The sequence below is a fragment of the Callithrix jacchus genome, chromosome 9 (genome assembly GCF_049354715.1).
Source record: "Callithrix jacchus isolate 240 chromosome 9, calJac240_pri, whole genome shotgun sequence".
NCBI classification, from domain to species: Eukaryota; Metazoa; Chordata; class Mammalia; order Primates; family Cebidae; genus Callithrix; species Callithrix jacchus.
Window position 1 is genome coordinate 88,917,511 of NC_133510.1, and position 17,330 is coordinate 88,934,840.

The 17,330-nt window shown below is 37.6% G+C and overlaps 1 pseudogene; it reads left to right on the plus strand.

Moving 5' to 3' along the window:
• Positions 1-15,053: 15,053 nt before the first annotated feature.
• LOC100404305 (phosphoribosyl pyrophosphate synthetase 1 pseudogene) lies at positions 15,054-16,619 on the plus strand (annotated as a pseudogene).
• The last annotated feature ends 711 nt before the right edge of the window (positions 16,620-17,330 follow it).

Below are 17,330 nucleotides of genomic sequence, written 5' to 3' on the forward strand. Positions count from 1 at the left end.
TGCTAGAAAGATGTAGGACTTGTTCTTTTTACTCCAAATCCATTTCCCATGCTTTCTATTTATTAAAGATCCTCCTTAGGATATTCAGTATTGGTTTGGGTACTGAATATACTCACTGTGAAAAACCTCTGTTTGTTTTAGGTTCAAAAGCTGTTATATTTTTCAGTATACCAGAAAATTCTTGGGCAGACTTTAAATGCTTTCAACCCCCTTATCTAATAACAGCTGTGACAACCAGTTCTATGAAGTTTTGACCAGCTTTAGCAGGTGCAAGCTGGCATGCTTCACCTCAACTTTCTGACATTCAGCTTTGGATGTTTGTGGGAATCCACATCACCCCACGCTTGCACAATCCAAAAGTACTGGGGATCTAACACCCATGAGTTCACCCTTGACCAGTGTGGGGTAGGCGCCAATGAATACCACTTCCCCTTACATCACCCAGTGGATAGCTCCCAAACACATCTGCTAAGCCTCCTCAAAGGATTCTGCAACAAAGCTGGAAGCATTCCCTTTGGAAACTGGCACAAGACAAGAATGCCCTCTCTCACCACTCCTATTTAACATAGCATTGGAAGTCCTGGCCAGGGCAATCAGGCAAGAGAAAGAAATAAAAGTCATCCCAACAGAAAAAGAGGAAGCCAAGCTATCCCTGTTTGTAGACAGCATGATCCTGTATCTAGAAAACCCCATAGTCTCAGCCCAAAAGCTTCTTAAGCTGATAAAAAAACTTCAGCAAAGTCTCAGCATACAAAGTCAATGTGCAAAATGACTAGGATTTCTATAAACCAACAACAGTCAAACCAAGAGCCAAATCAGGAGTGAACTTCCATTCAAAATTGCCACACACAAAAAATAAAACACTTATGAATACAGCTAACTATGGAGGTGAAAGGTCTCTACAAGGAGAACTACAAAACACCGCTCAGAGAAATCAGAGATGATGTAAACAAATGGAGAACTATTCCAGACTCATGGATAGGGAGAATCGATATTGTTAAAATGAACATATTGCCCAAAGCTGTTTATAGATTCAATGCTATTCCTATTAAACTACCATTGAAATTCTTCACAGAAGTAGAAAAACTATTTTACAATTTATATAAAACCAAAAAGGACAAGAACAGAAAATGAAATACCGCATGTTCTCACTCATAGGCGGGTGTTGAACAATGAGAACACATGGACACAGGGAGGGGAGCACTACACCCTGGGGTCTGTTGTGGGGAATAGGGGAGGGACAGTGCGGGGTGGGGCATTGGGAAGAGATAGCATGGGGAGAAATGCCAGATATAAGTGAAGGGGAGAAAGGCAGCAAATCACACTGCCACGTGTGTACCTATGCAACTATCTTGCATGTTCTTCACATGTACCCCAAACCTAAAATGAAATAAAAAAAATACTTAAAAACAAAACAAAACAAAACCAAAAAGGAGCCAAATAGCCAAGGCAATCCTAAGCAAAAGGAACAAACCTTGAGGCATCAGGCTACCAAATTCAAACTGTACTACAGGGTGCAGTAACCAAGACAGCAAGGTACTGGTACAAAAACAGACACATCAACCAAAGGAACAAAATAGAGAACTCAGAAAGAACACCAAAAACCTATTATCTGATCTTTGACAAACCTGACAAAAACAAGCAATGGGAAATTCAATAAATGGTGCTGGGAGAACGGCTAGCCATATGCGGAAGATTGAAATTGAACCCTTTCCTTATATCAAATACAAAAATAAACTCAAGATGGATTAAAGACTTAAATGTAAAACCCAAAACTATAAAAACCCTGGCAGTACAACCTAGGCAATACCATTCAGGATGTAGGCATGGGCAAAGATTTTATGATGAAGAAGCCAAAATAATTGCAACTAAAGCAAAAACTGACAAATGGGATCTAATTAAACTAAAGCGCTTCTGCACAGCAAAAGAAACTATCAACAGAGTAAACAGACAACCCACAGAACGGAAGAAAAGTTTTGCTAACTATGCATCTGACAAAGGTCTAATATCTAGCATCCATAAGAAACTTAAACAAATTCATAAGATTTATAAGAAAAAACTCAATAACCTCATTAAAAAGTGAGTAAAGGACATGAGCTAACACTTTTCAAAAGAAGACATATATGTGGCTAACAATCATATGAAAAAAATCACAACATCACTGATTATTAGAGAAATGCAAATCAAAACCATAAGATACCATATCACACCACTCAGAATGGCTGTTATTAAAAAGTCAAAAAATAACAGGTGCTAGTGAGATTGTGGAGATAAAGGAATGCTTATTCATTTTTGGTGGAGTGTAAATTAGTTCAGCCATTGTAGAAGACAGTGTGTGGATTCCTTAAATACCTAAAGACAGAAATACCATTCAACCCAGAAATTCCATTACTTCCTGATGAATCTGGTACTCAATCTATTTACCCTCTGCCCACTTACACCATCCCATTACTGGGTATATACCCAAAGGAGTATAAATCGTTCTATCATAAAGACGCATGTATATGTTCACTGAAGCACTATTCATAATAGCAAAGACATGGAATGAACCTAAATGTCCATCAATGATAGACTGGATAAAGCAAATGTGGTACATACATACCATAGAATACTATATAGCCATAAAAAAGAATGAGATCATGTTGCTTTCAGAACATGGATGGAACTGGAGACATTATCCTTAGAAAATGAATGCAAGAGCAGAAAACCAAATGCCACATGTTCTTACTTATAAGTGGGATCTAAATGATGAGAACACATGGACATATAGTTGGGAACAACACGCACTGGGGCCTGTCAGAGTGCTGGGTGAGAGGAGGGAGAGGATCAGGAAAAACAGCTAATGGGTACTACGCTTAATAACTGAATGATGAAATAATCTGATCACAAACTCCCATGCACACGTTTACCTATGTAACAAACCTGCACATGTATCCCTGAACTTAAAAGTTAAGAAAAAAAATCCTGCATCAACAAGCCCCAGTTAATCACAGCAATGGCCAACTGGAGAAGTCTTCCTTTCAGCAGCTTCCTTCCTTTCAGCAGCTTGCATCCTTCCTTCTTTCACTTCTCTTAGCCCTCATTCATGCTCCCTGTGATCACATTTTCAATGTAACTATACCTACACACAAGATTAACTCAGGATTTGCTTCTGGAGAAACCTAGGCTAAGACTCTGCTGATGAGTCTTGGTAAGTCCTTTTCTTTATCTGTGAATCACAGTTTTCCATCTTACATGTCTGCATGATTATGCTTAAGCATTAATCAAGTTTATTTGGTTTCTTGGCTTCAACAGTGGTTTTTATAACAAAGCAAGCAGATACCCTTATGCAACATATTACCGTCATATTTATGTGAAATTTATTTGTTTTGCATTCATAAGGGAACTTGACTTAACTGCTAAGTAAGGCGGCTCAAATTGGTTCAGAAGTTTCCTGAGTGGCTGTTAATGGTTCTTATGTAAATGGTCAATAAAACTCCATTTTTTATGATAAAAATCTATACTAACAAATTCCCAGCTAATCCTTTCCATTCCTGGACTTCCCTTCTGCTCCATATAAACACAATTTTTGACAAAATGTGTAATGTTGACATGGGAATGGTTTAAGCCCTGGACTCTCTTTAGAACACAGACCATTTTAGTTCATTTGACTGCCAGTTCTACAACTGATTGGACTGGGGAGGAGTGTAAAAAGTGATGTACACTTTGGAAAAACTTCCTGGTGATTCTGGTACTCAATCTATTAACCCTCTGCCGACTTAACACCATTGCAAGATCTCAAACCTGTGGTACAGGCCAGTTGCAGATGCTAACAATACAATGGAACAGGAAAGTCATTTCGATGGGGTACTGCCTTTAGAATCTCTATAGCTAAAAAGGCAAAAACAGATGAGTGAAGTCAGTGGAGGGAGTAAACCCAAAGATCTAATGCCTTCTTTCCATTTATATAAACATAAGAGGCCCAGAGTTAAATTATTTCTTATCAAATCTCCTTAGCAAGTAAATTTGTTTAGGAGCAGATAAGCTGAGAAATTCTCACATCTTTCAGAGAATCAAATATTCCATGTGATTATGATCTGAGGATCTGGAGAATTGATGGTTGTGGTTTATTCTGAATGTCAGACAATAAAAATATAGGAATGCAGATCATGTACAGGTTATATACCATGGCTGACTTTTATTTTTATTTTGTTTTAGTTTTTCTTTACATTGAAAGGCAGGAGGCCAGGCACAGTGGCTCACTCCTGTAATCCCAGCACGTTGGGAGGCCAAGGCAGGAGGATTGCTTGAGCCCTGGAGTTTGAGACCAGCCTGGGTAGCATAGCAAGATTCTGTCCCTACTAAAAAAAAATTTTTTTTTAATTAGCCAGGTATACTGGTGCATGCATGTAGTCCCAGCTACTTGGATGCACCAGTGGAAGGATGGTTTGAGGCCAGGAGGTTGACAATTCAATGAGCTATGATCATACCACTGCACTCCAGCCTAGGTGACAAAGTGAAGCTCTGTATTTAAAATAAAAATCATCTAAGCTGTATAAATTAAATATTACAGTCAGCACAGAGCTGCTTTATTTGACTGAACAGCAAGATTAGTCACATCAAAATTAGTTACATCTTTGAAAGACGGGATTCCATTAGCTGTTTTGCTGCCTTTTGTGGCTGGTACAAAACCTGGTATCAGTGTTCATGTGGTAGTTAAGTCAGTGAACAGCAAGATTCAAGAAAAGACTTTCCAAATCATGAAGCTGACAAATAAATCAATAAAATGCAAAAAAAAAAAAAACCAACACAACACATAAACACATGCATGCATTGCATGTATACCTACAGGGATGGAAGATGATTCCATGATGGCTGAATCCTTTTGTTTTTTTCATCTTTACCAAGATCATTTATTAAATATCTGCCTCTATGTGACTTTTCAGGGATGAAACAGATTTCTTCCTCCCATATTTTGCTCCAGTCTGTTATATATTTATAATATCTTATTAACCTTTACTGCATATAATCATCTTCACAAATAAGTTAGCCCTAATGTGCATGCACCACATGGTAAACAACAAATGATGTTTTACTGCATAAATTAGTGAATGATCAACAATTATTTGGTAGTTATACTAGCAATAGCAAAGCTTTCTTTTTGGCGTAAAGATACACACTTGGCTCATGTCCAGAAAAGCTGTTTCCATATATATCAAGATTCTTCTTACAGAATGCCTACTCTCACCACTTCTTTTCAACGTAGTAAAAGAAGTTCTAGCCAGAGCAATCAGACAACAGAACAAAAAGGGCATCCAAATCAGTAAAGAGGAAGTCAAACTGTCACTGTTAGCTAATGATATGATCATATACCTAGAAAACCCTAATGACTCCTCCAAAAAGCTCCTAGAACTGATGAATTCAGCAAAATTTCAGGATACAAAATTAAGGTATAGAAATGAGCAGTTCTGCTGTACACCAACAGTGACCAAGCTGAGAATCAAATCAAGAATTCAACCCCTTTTGCAACAGCTGCAAAAGAAATAAAATAGTTAGGAATATACACAACCAAGGAGGTGAAAGACCTCTACAAGGGAACTACAAAAAACTGCTGAAAGAGATTATGGACAAAACAAACAATTGGAAACACATCCCATGTTCATGGAAGGGTAGAATTAATATTATGAAAATGAGCATACTGCCAAAAGCAATCACAAATTAAGTATCATTCTCATCAAAACACCGTCATCATTCTTCATCACTTTTCACTTGAAAAAACAATCCTACAATTCATATGGAACCAAAAAAGAGCCTGCATAGGTAAGAAAGACAAAGCAAAAAGAACAAATCTGAAGGTATCACTTTATCTGACTTCAAACTATACTATAAGGCCATAGTTATCAAAATAGCATGGTACTTTTATAAAAATAGGCATATAGATCAATGGAACAGAATAGAGAACCCAGAAATAAACCCAAATACTTATATCCAACTGGTCTTCACAAAGCAAACAAAAACATATACTGGGGAAAGGACACCTTATTCAACAAATGGTGCTGGGATAATTGGCAAGGCACATGTAGAAGAATGAAACTGGATCTTCGTTTCTCACCTGATATAAAAATCAACTCAAGATGGATCAAGGACTTGAATTTAAAACCTGAAATGATAATTCTATAAGATAACATTAAAAAGACCCTTCTAGACCCTGGCTTAGGTAGAGATTTCATGACCAAGAACCCGAAAGCAAATGCAACAAAAACAAATAGATGGGTCTTAATATAACTAAAAAGGTTTTGCTAAACTAAACCTTGAAATTAAATTAATTTTGCTAAATTAAACTAAAAAGACAACCCAGAGTGGAATAAAATCTTTGCAATCTCTACATCTAACAAAAGACCAATATCCAGAATCTACAAGGAACTCAAACAAATCAGCAAGAAAGAAACATTCCCATCAAAAAGTGGAATAAGGGCATGAATAGACAATTCTCAAAAGAAGGTATACAAATGCCCAATAAACATATGAAAACATGCTCAACATCACTAATGACCAGGGAAGTGCAATTCAAAACCACAGTGCAATACCACCTTACTCCTACAAGTACGACCATAATGAAAAAATAAAAAAATAATAAATGTTGGCATGGATGCAGTCAAAAGGGAACACTTTTATACTGCTGGTAGAAACGTAAACTAGTACAACCATCATAGAAAACAGTGTGAAGACTACTTAAAGAACTAAAAGTAGACCTACCATTTGATCCAGCAATCCAACTACTGAGTATCTACCCAGAGGAAAAGAAGTCATTATACAAAAAAGATACTTCTACACAGGTTTACAACAGTATAATTCACAGTTGCAAAAATATGGAAGCAGCCCAAATGCCAATCAACCAAAAGTCAATGAGTGGAGATATATATATATATATATATACACATGTAGTATATATGTAGTAGATATGTATATATTAAATATATATGTAGATATATATATTTATGTAGATATCTACATATGTATGTATATAAAATGTATTGTTTATATAAATATATATATAAAATGTGTATATATATATATCTCTCTCTCTCTACATATTTATATATATATAATGTATTAAGTTTCCACCAGCGGTGTAAAAGTGTTCCCTTTTGACCACATCCACACCAACATTTATTATTTTTTAATTTTTTCATTATGGTCATTCTTGCAGGAGTAAGGTGGTATTACATTGTGGTTTTGATTTGCATTTCCCTGATCGTTAGTGATATATACATATATCTACACACACACACACACACACACACACACACACACACACATGCACCACATGAGGATGCTAAAGCGTAAATGATACAATGGATTCTGGGGACTTAGGGGAAAGGGTTGGTGGAGGTGAGGGATAAAAGACTACACATTGGGTATCATGTACACTGCTCAGGTGATGAGTGCACTATAATCTCAGAAATCACCACTAAAGAACTTACTCATGTAACCAAACACCATCTGTTCACCAAAAACCTATTGGAAAAAAATTTAAAAAAAAAGATTCCCCTTGTATATAATATCTGCACTGTTATCAGTATATAAACAGAAGTATGGAAAATCTTGCAAAATACACAGGATACTGTAAAAGAAAGGTGCACAGGCCATTCCTGGGCCCTATATTGTGTATGTACTATCTGCTGGATACTTTTATGTGCATGATCTCGCTTTACCCTCACAAACCAGTAATGGCCTTCATTTCTAGATCAGGAAATGAAGATTCCGACGTCTCAAGTAATCTCAGAGAAACAAAGCCAGACACAGCAATAGGATTTGGACTCTTAAGTTGAGGGCATATTTTACTGAAGCTCAGCTGCTTTCTTCCTTTAAGACTATTTGTTTAGACAAATATTCCGAGGGGGAAAATATCCAAACCAACTGGTTGGCATTGCATCAGTTTAACATGAAACAACCTGTTGATGAGCAGAATTATTCGCTCTTCACTTGATTATTTTGTCGTCTTATACACGCAGGCATACTCTGGTTAAAAATGAAAAATGTCTTTCATAAGACAGTTCAGTTCTGCCCCTGGCATGTTCTGTTCAGTACTATCGTGTTGTTATTTTTCTTTTAAATCTTCAGGCTTCTTGTTCCAAATGCAAAAATGACCCAACCTCTCTTGTGTTTTTATTCTGTAATTTATTTCTTGGGTTTAGTCCTCGTGTCTTATTTAAAGAGTTTGGCTTTTGCTCTTAAAATGCAATTGTGATACATGCATGAGTTTTAATATGTGGGGGTCAATATTTTCCCATTGAAAAAATACTTGTAATTTTATAGAAGTAAATAGACTACTGTGATTTGCCACATAGAAATTCATATAGGCAACTTTTAAAAAACATGACTTTTCTGCAAAAAAAACCTGTTCAGAGAGAAGAAAAGGAGCAAAGACATAAAAATTCATCTTCTAGCACTGTGAATTCTCTGATCAGTCGTCTCTTTTCTCATAGCCATTTTCTCCCATCACTACATTTCTGAGACTCCAAACAGGGAATTATAATTCGGGAAGGTGATGGAATGAGCTAAGCTCCATGAATGATGAGACAGCCAGTTTACTATTATATTTCAAAGGCAACCATCCCAAACTGATGCCTGCAGAGATTCATTTTTATTTGGATAACATAGAACTTGAGATGAATGAAATGATATCAGTACAAGTGCTATTGAGAACTACCATGTAAATAAATAGATTACACAGCCAGACACAGGGATAAACAAAGGAACACGTCCACTGACATTCAAATCTCATTATGGTATTAATGTAATCTTCCTGGGTATGGGTGAAATAATGTACCTAAGTGTGTATGGAGGAACAGAAAAATAAATCACCAAATACAATTTTCCAACAGTGTGTTATCTAAAGATATAATGCACAACAATAAAAGCTAAGAATACCTGATTCTTATGGCAACGTTTCGCCCGATGCCTTTATTTGAGCAGCTAGAAAATCTAATGACCTGCTCATCTCATCAGATCGTGGTGCAGCTGACCTCATTCAGCACAACCAATTGTTCATAATTGGGTTTTGTGAACTGTGCTCAGTGTTAGGTGCTTTCTATTGAAAGTGTCTTCGTGATTCTTGGCAAGTCCTATCCATTTCAGCTTTTCATTTCTTTGGACTGTGAAGCAGCCGTGCTCGAGAGCTTCAGAATCTTTACAAGGTGAAAGAGGATGGAGTATTGCCATTACCATGTATAAGGACATGCTCCACTCTGGATGGGGACCTGCTCTAAGATGCAGGGATTGAAATGGCTTCCCTAGCTATGGATGAGTAAGTGTGCGTTTAATTCACAAAGGAGAGTTTGGTTATTATTTAAAGCAGCTGATCCCAAGTACTGGTCCCTACACTGGTTCTGTTCTGTGATCAGATTTTCACCCCTCTACTGTGAAAGAGGAGAGATAAGATTAAAATAGTGAAGTTTTAATAAATGTGAATGGTTTTCATTCTGGGATTTTACTTTTTAGTGTCATTTTTATGAAATGATGGGATTTGCAGATGGAAATGTGTTGGTTTTGAAGCCACTAAGTGGATAAATTAAAGACTGACAACTGTATGTCCACTCTGCAAGTACTTAAACGTTGCTGGTCTAGAAAATCCAAAGGACTGAGGAAAATTACTATCAAAAATCCTATTCAAAAACATGTTCGTAATATGTTATCCTTTGGATGAACAAACAAAAGTCTTTGCCATTAAAAGTGATGGCAAAAACCGCAAAAGCTTTTGCACCAACGTAATATATTTCACAGATTAATCCCAGATTAAGTAAATATCTAATTATAAAAGGCAGAACAATAAAACTATTGGAAAAATAAATATAAAAATAGTATCACCTGGCTGGAAAAAAAAACTAATGGCAGGAACACCAGAAGCCATAATGGAAAAAAAAATTATAAAGAATAGATTTTACTCTAAGGGTCTCTGTTCTCAGAATAGTCATTACCGAAGTTTCTTCAGTTCAGCAGAAGTCTAAGTGGTCAGAATATAAAAATGCTCACTAATATATATTAAGCCCTCTACTTCTGTGATTAATATCTATTTTAACTCATTATTTCAATGAATTAGTGATTGTCTAATGTTGCATACAATGAATAAACAGTGCAATTTAAATTCCATATAAATGTTAATTGTGAGGTTACAAATCTCATAAATATCTCAGGATGTCATGAAGTTGATAACAGTGATTGCGGAGAATTGTTTGAATCATTGACAAAGTCACTGACAAATGAGAATCCAGAAAAAGTGGGCCAGTTAACAACTGCTACACAGGACCCCAGACAAAAGACTAAAGCTCTCTCTTATTTTTGCAAAATAGGGAGTAATAATTACACTGGGAAAGCATTTATATTGTGGTAGTCTTTTTAAAGTGCTACAATATAAATTTAACCTATACCTTATTCATTATCAAACTAAAAGAATTGCATTTGCATGTTTTAACAATTAACTAATTTTTAGAATTAAACAATATAAAACAAAATCAGCTTAATTTCTTGTTTTTCATTTTATTTTACAAGGTAAAGAGTAAATCCATTGAAAAATAGATTTATTATGACATTTTGGTCCATTTTAAAAGCACACTTTCTTAAAATAGAGCTTTTGTATAAGTTCTCATTGGATAATTGAGACCACCTGTTTTTGAACAAACACACACACACACACACACACACACACACGAGGGAGAAAGACAAAGACTAAGAAAAAGTGATTGTAATATCCTCTACTGATAAAAGGTTATCATCTTCAATATACAAAGAGCATATACAAATTAATATGTAAAAGATAAATACCTGGTATAAATACTTATGAATATTATAAATTCAGTGGCAATCTTCAGAAGGGGAAATATAAATGATCAATAAAGCAATGAAGTAATTACCAATTTTACTAGTTATCAGGGGAAAGTAAATTAATTAAAGTAGTAAGCTAACAGTTGCAAATATGGCCAGGTGCAATGGCTCACATTTGTAATCCCTGCACTTTGGAAGGATGGTGGGGGTGGAATCCAAAAACTAGCCTGGCCAAAATAGTGAAACCCTGTCTCTACTAAAAATACAAAAATTAGCTGGGCATGGTGGCAGGCACCTGTAACCCCAGCTATGTGGAATGTTGAGGAAGGAGACTTGCTTGAACCCAGGAAGCAGAGATTGCAGTGTGCTGAGATCACACCTCTACACTCCAGCCTGGGTGACAGAGTAAGACTGTCTCAAAAAAAACAAAAAAGGCAAATACATATTTACATATATTTTATTCTTAATATATAAAATATAATACATACTATATTTAAATATTTATAATTATATATTTATATAGTTAATATATAAAATATAAATGTATGGCAAATATAAATATTTAAATATATTTAAATATGTATTTTATATATTTTTTAAAATATGCATTAGCCAATTTGATGGGTGGATAATTGTATGTATGTTCAGTTTTGGTAGGAGAGTAAGGAAATAGCTATTCTTTTAGAAATGTAAATTAAGTACCTTTTTCTTAAGTGATTTGTAATCTATATTAAAATCTTAAGTAAAAATACTCCTTGACCTAACAATTCCACAGCTAGGAATCCATTTTGTACAATACTAGCAAGGATACATAAAAGTATACATACTGGATGCTCATTGTAGCATTATGTGTGGTGGCAAATGAAAACACTTACTAGAAAATTTCAATAAATTATGGTGCACCATACAAAAGAATACCAAGCAGTCATTAAAAAAATAAAATGTAATCTGGAAACAAGTCTAAAACAATATTAAGTGACAAAAAGCCAAGAGTAAATGAATTTTTTTCAGTATCAGTTCATTCTTGTAGATATATGTTTGGCACACAGGCGTGCACACACACACATTCATGCACATCTACTTTGCTTTTTAAATCATGCATTATATTCACCTACTCAACAATGATGATCTTTGGGAGGTAAGGGGGTTGGAAAGAGGTGATTCTCACCTGGTTTATATATATTTTTAATGATGGAATCATAGTGAGCTTTTTTTGTGTGTTTCTTTCCCAGTACTGGAAATACAAATGAATAAATGACACCAGTAACTTAAAATGGTCTTGGATTGTTTTTGAGGTGGCAGACAATATTCAAGGTGAGCAGCATGGCTGAGAATGCACTTACAGCCAGGATGCACAGAAATGCACGCCTGAACACATGCTCTGTCACACTCAGTTCAAGTCCCTTCACCTGAGACCCATGAACCCACCAAGGTCTATGCATAGAATCCAGGAGGTCTATCAATGTGGATGAAAAAAAATGCATTTGCATTTTTATTAACCTCTAATTAAAACTTGTCAGTTTCTTTAACTGAGAAAACAGGCAAGAAGCCCCAGAAGTGGCAGCAGTACCTGTGACTTTGTCACCAGTGGAAATCACAGATATGTTTATATCTTATTACAATTGTTACAGACGTCTCAAAATATTGTTTATGAACTGCCATAGCCTCAAATAACAGTCATTTCAGGCCCTCCACTAGAGCTTCTTCTTCAACACAGTAATAAAGAAGCACATCTATTACCATGGCACAACTTTGAAATTTTTAAGTATTTTGATAACTGTATATGAGCAGTTCCCTTCTTTTGTCATCCTTTTTTTTTTTAATGCATTTAAACATTATTTAGAAAAGGAATTCATAGGATTCACTAGACCACTCGGAGGGGTTATGGCACAGACATAACAAGATTAAAAACCACTTATTGGGCTTTGGGAGAAAAACATTAGAATGCAGTAAACATGGTGCTAGACTAAATTAAAGGCTTGGTACTTACTCTTTACATCCTGCCTGAAGATGGCCTTGAAGGCTTTTGAAAGCTTCTGCCCTGTAACAGGCATTTTTCCAGGAGCTGAGAACATAATGTTCAATGAGGAAACAAGATTCCTGCTCCCATGGAGCTTAAATCTGCAGGAACAGTGGCAGGAGGGGAGATTGAAAATAAACAGGCGAGGAGATAAATAATTACAGCTAGACATAAGTTCTTTGAAGAAAATAAAAGCTCATGGACAGGCATTTGGATTCTTTTCTAAGAGCATCAGGAAGGCATTGGATGTCTTAAGTAGGGTGGAAAATTGATTATAGGAAGACAAGAATAATGGTGATTTGGAATATAAAGATGGAATAATGGAAATAGAGAAAAGTGGAAGAAATGAGTTATATCTGGTTGCAGACCAATAGTTTTCTCATTCTACTTAAGAAATAGAGTATTCATTCTAGAGATTCTAAAACCTGTGTCCCCAAATCACTAATATATTCTGTAAATTTGGCTACATCATAACTAAACAATTTCCATTAAAACATGAATCAAACTGGTTACTTGACATGATACAGAGATGCAATAGTATGGTTACATAGAAGCTTAGGATGATAATTACAAGTCCTGTGAAAATTAAAACCATGTTATATTTGCAGACACAAAGAAAAAGGAAACAAAATCAGATTCTGTAAAAAGAATATATTGACAAAGCATGCCATTCCAAGCCACCAGAAAAAAAAAAGGAATCATATTCAAAAGATTATGAAAAAATGTCTCAGGACAAAGCAGTGTTTTCTTTCTTTTTTTCTGTTTTTGAGATGGAGTCTCGCTCTGTTGCCAAGGCTTCGGTGCAGTGGTGCAATGTAAGCTCACTGCAACCTCCACCTCCCGGGTTCATGTGATTTTTCTGCCTCAGCCTCCTAAGTAGCTGAGAGCACAGGCGTGTGCCACCATGTCTGGCTAATTTTTGTATTTTTAGCAGAGACGGGGTTTCGCTATTTGAGCCAGGCTGGTTTTGAACTCCTGACCTCAGGTGATCCACCTGCCTCGGCCTCCCAAAATGCTGAGATTACAGGCCTTAGGCTAGTCAGTTCTCTGCAGTGCCAAGGAGCTTTCATAACGAGGAGCCTCTGAGCTCAGCGACACACAGTTCTCATCAGCAACAGCTGTGTGATTATTATTAAAGCCTGGAAGCCTCCACAGCTTTGGCATAAAGCCTTGTGTAAGAATATTGGTGAAAGTGTCCCCAGGGATATAATATGTCACAATCACGTTGCTGCTTTTGTTGTTACTGTTGTCAGTTCTATAGCTACCATTTACGGAATACCTACTCTGTGACCTGAAGTGTACTAAGAACTTTATGTATACTAAGTTATTTAATCCTCAGATAAGCCCACGAATTAAGTACCATTACATGATGAGTTCAGAGAGTTTAAGCATTAAGCCCTGCACAGTCCAATAAAGCTCGCTACAATACTGGAACAGTTCTACATCTGTACTGCCCAATATGGTAACCACTTAGCCACGTAAGTTATTGAGCTCCTATTATAGGAAGAGTGAATGCAGAACTGAATTTTTATTTACTTTCAGTTTATATAAATATAAATTTAAATAACCGAAGTGGCTACCATATTGGATAGCCCAAGTTCACATGGCTAGATTGGAAGTAAGGATCCAATCCCCAAAATTATCTGGTTCTAAAAACATGCTTTAAAGATTAATACTAGGATGGGCATGGTGACTCATGCCTTTAATCCCAGCAGTTTGGCAGGATGAGATGGGAAGATGGCTTGAGTTCAGGAGTTTGAGACCAGTCTGGATAACAAGGTGAGACTTCGTCTCTATTAAAAACTTAAAAAAAAAAAAAAAAGGAGCCAGGTCTGGTGGTTGTACATTTGTGTTCCCAGGAGGGAACACAGGAGGCTGAGGATCATGTGAACCCAGGAAGCCGAGGCTGCAGTGAGCCATATTGTACCACTGCACTCCAACTTGAGTGACAGAGCAAGACCCTGTCTCAAAAAAAAAAAAAAAAAAGTACTAGCTGTGGTGGCTGATAACATGATAACAACCCTAAAGGATGTTATCATGTTTGCATCATTAGAGCTTCCCAGTTAGAGTACTTACAACCCCTTTCTAGTCTATAAGCCCTGACGAGCATTTAATGCTGGTGCCCTACTAATCTGCCACTGAAAATTCCCTTTGTGGCCCTCTCGGCTAAGCGTTGCCGGCGGGGTGTGGACTTCGCTGCTGACTCCACCTCCGCGACTCTGGGTAATTTACAAATGCGCGCCAGGCGGGAATGTAAGATGGCGGAGTAACAACGCAAAGTGGTTAGTATTGAGTCTCCGGCCGACTTCGGTTCCGGTTTCTGCAGCAGCCGCCATCGCTTACCCGAGAGCTTAGGGCAGCTGGTCAGGATGCCGAATATCAAGATCTTCAGCGGCAGCTCCCACCAGGACTTATCTCAGAAAATTGCTGACCGCCTGGGCCTGGAGCTAGGCAAGGTGGTGACTAAGAAATTCAGCAACCAGGAGACCTGTGTGGAAATTGGCGAGAGTGTACGTGGAGAGGATGTCTACATCGTTCAGAGTGGTTGTGGTGAAATCAATGACAATTTAATGGAGCTTTTGATCATGATTAATGCCTGCAAGATTGCTTCAGCCAGCCGGGTTACTGCAGTCATCCCATGCTTCCCTTACGCCCGGCAGGATAAGAAAGATAAGAGCCGGGCGCCAATCTCAGCCAAGCTTGTTGCAAATATGCTATCTGTAGCAGGCGCAGATCATATTATCACCATGGACCTACACGCTTCTCAGATTCAGGGCTTTTTTGATATCCCAGTGGACAATTTGTATGCAGAGCCAGCTGTCCTAAAGTGGATAAGGGAGAATATCTCTGAGTGGAGGAACTGCACTATTGTCTCACCTGATGCTGGTGGAGCGAAGAGAGTGACCTCCATTGCAGACAGGCTGAATGTGGACTTTGCCTTGATTCACAAAGAACGGAAGAAGGCCAATGAAGTGGACCGCATGGTGCTTGTGGGAGATGTGAAGGATCGGGTGGCCATCCTTGTGGATGACATGGCTGACACTTGTGGCACAATTTGCCATGCAGCTGACAAACTTCTCTCAGCTGGAGCCACCAGAGTTTATGCCATCTTGACTCATGGAATCTTCTCCGGTCCGGCTATTTCTCGCATCAACAACGCATGCTTTGAAGCAGTAGTAGTCACCAACACCATACCTCAGGAGGACAAGATGAAGCACTGCTCCAAAATACAAGTGATCGACATCTCTATGATTCTTGCAGAAGCCATCAGGAGAACTCACAATGGGGAATCCGTTTCTTACCTATTCAGCCATGTCCCTTTATAGTAACTTCTGAGGCTTTTTGAGAAAAAAAATCCACCTCTTGTTTTCCCTTGGTATTTGATGACAAAATTCAGCAGAAGACCCGGCTTGCTCCAGTGTAGCTTTCTACATCCCACATCAGGTATATTATAGCTTATCCAAAATGGGGAAAGATTGAGATTAGCTGTTGGGACTTCCTGCCTGCATTATCTCATTCTGGCTTCCTTGATGATTTTGTGAGCCTTGCAGCTTTAACTATAGCTCAGCTGCTGCAAGATTTCAGACTTTTGAGGATGTTGTGTGAGGGTGTTTGTGATTGGGGAAGCTCAGACTACTTGGCATGTGAATGCTTCAGGGTTTTCTTTATTGAGAACTAGCAACAAAGCCAACCCATGTGTGACCAGTTCTACCCAAGGTCTATGCTAAATTATAGCAAGAGCCTTGGGCAACCCCAAACCTAGTCCTGAGCACTCTGTAAGGCAGGAGCAGGCAGCTCTACTGGAGCAGACATTGGGTGGTGGGGGTGGGGGGGTGGGGGGTGGTTGAGCTGGGAGATAGCACAGTGTAGCAAATGTTTGTTGGGAAGAAGAAGCCTGATCCGTCACCATCTGCTTGACTGTAGCTTGGATTCTCCTTTGTACCTATTCCTTTTGATTTGGCTTTACCTTTATCTATCTTGATCCTTTCCTGGCCGAATATCCTCTTGAGCCCCAATGAACATTGTACCAGTCTTCTGAAAAGCAAATGTGCTTCCTGCTTTGTAATCGCTAACATTCACATTAGATGATGTGCTGCAGCTTGATTTCTTAGCCTGCTGCCACTGAGGCAGTAAGTGTTAGGTGGTATCGTAATGCTTTTTGGTTAAGTATTTAATTTTCATCTTCCTTCTTTGGATCTATTTGGCCTCTCAAATGAACTGAAATTCCTGTTAAAAAAGATTGATGTACTGTCTCTTGTAGAAGAAACTAATAAAGTGTATCTTTGTGAACAAAAAAAAAAAAAAAAGAAAGAAAGAAAGAAATTCTATTTGTGTAGGCAGTGCCATCTACTATGGACATTCTGATATTAGAACTCCTTGGTGATGCCCAGTAAGCTAACCAAATGTGGAGTGAAGAAGCAAAGCTAATAGAAAACTATTGGTGCTAGATATTTTTTACTTGTCCCTTCAGATTCACTCCCCATTGTTCTCTACTCTGTTCTGATCT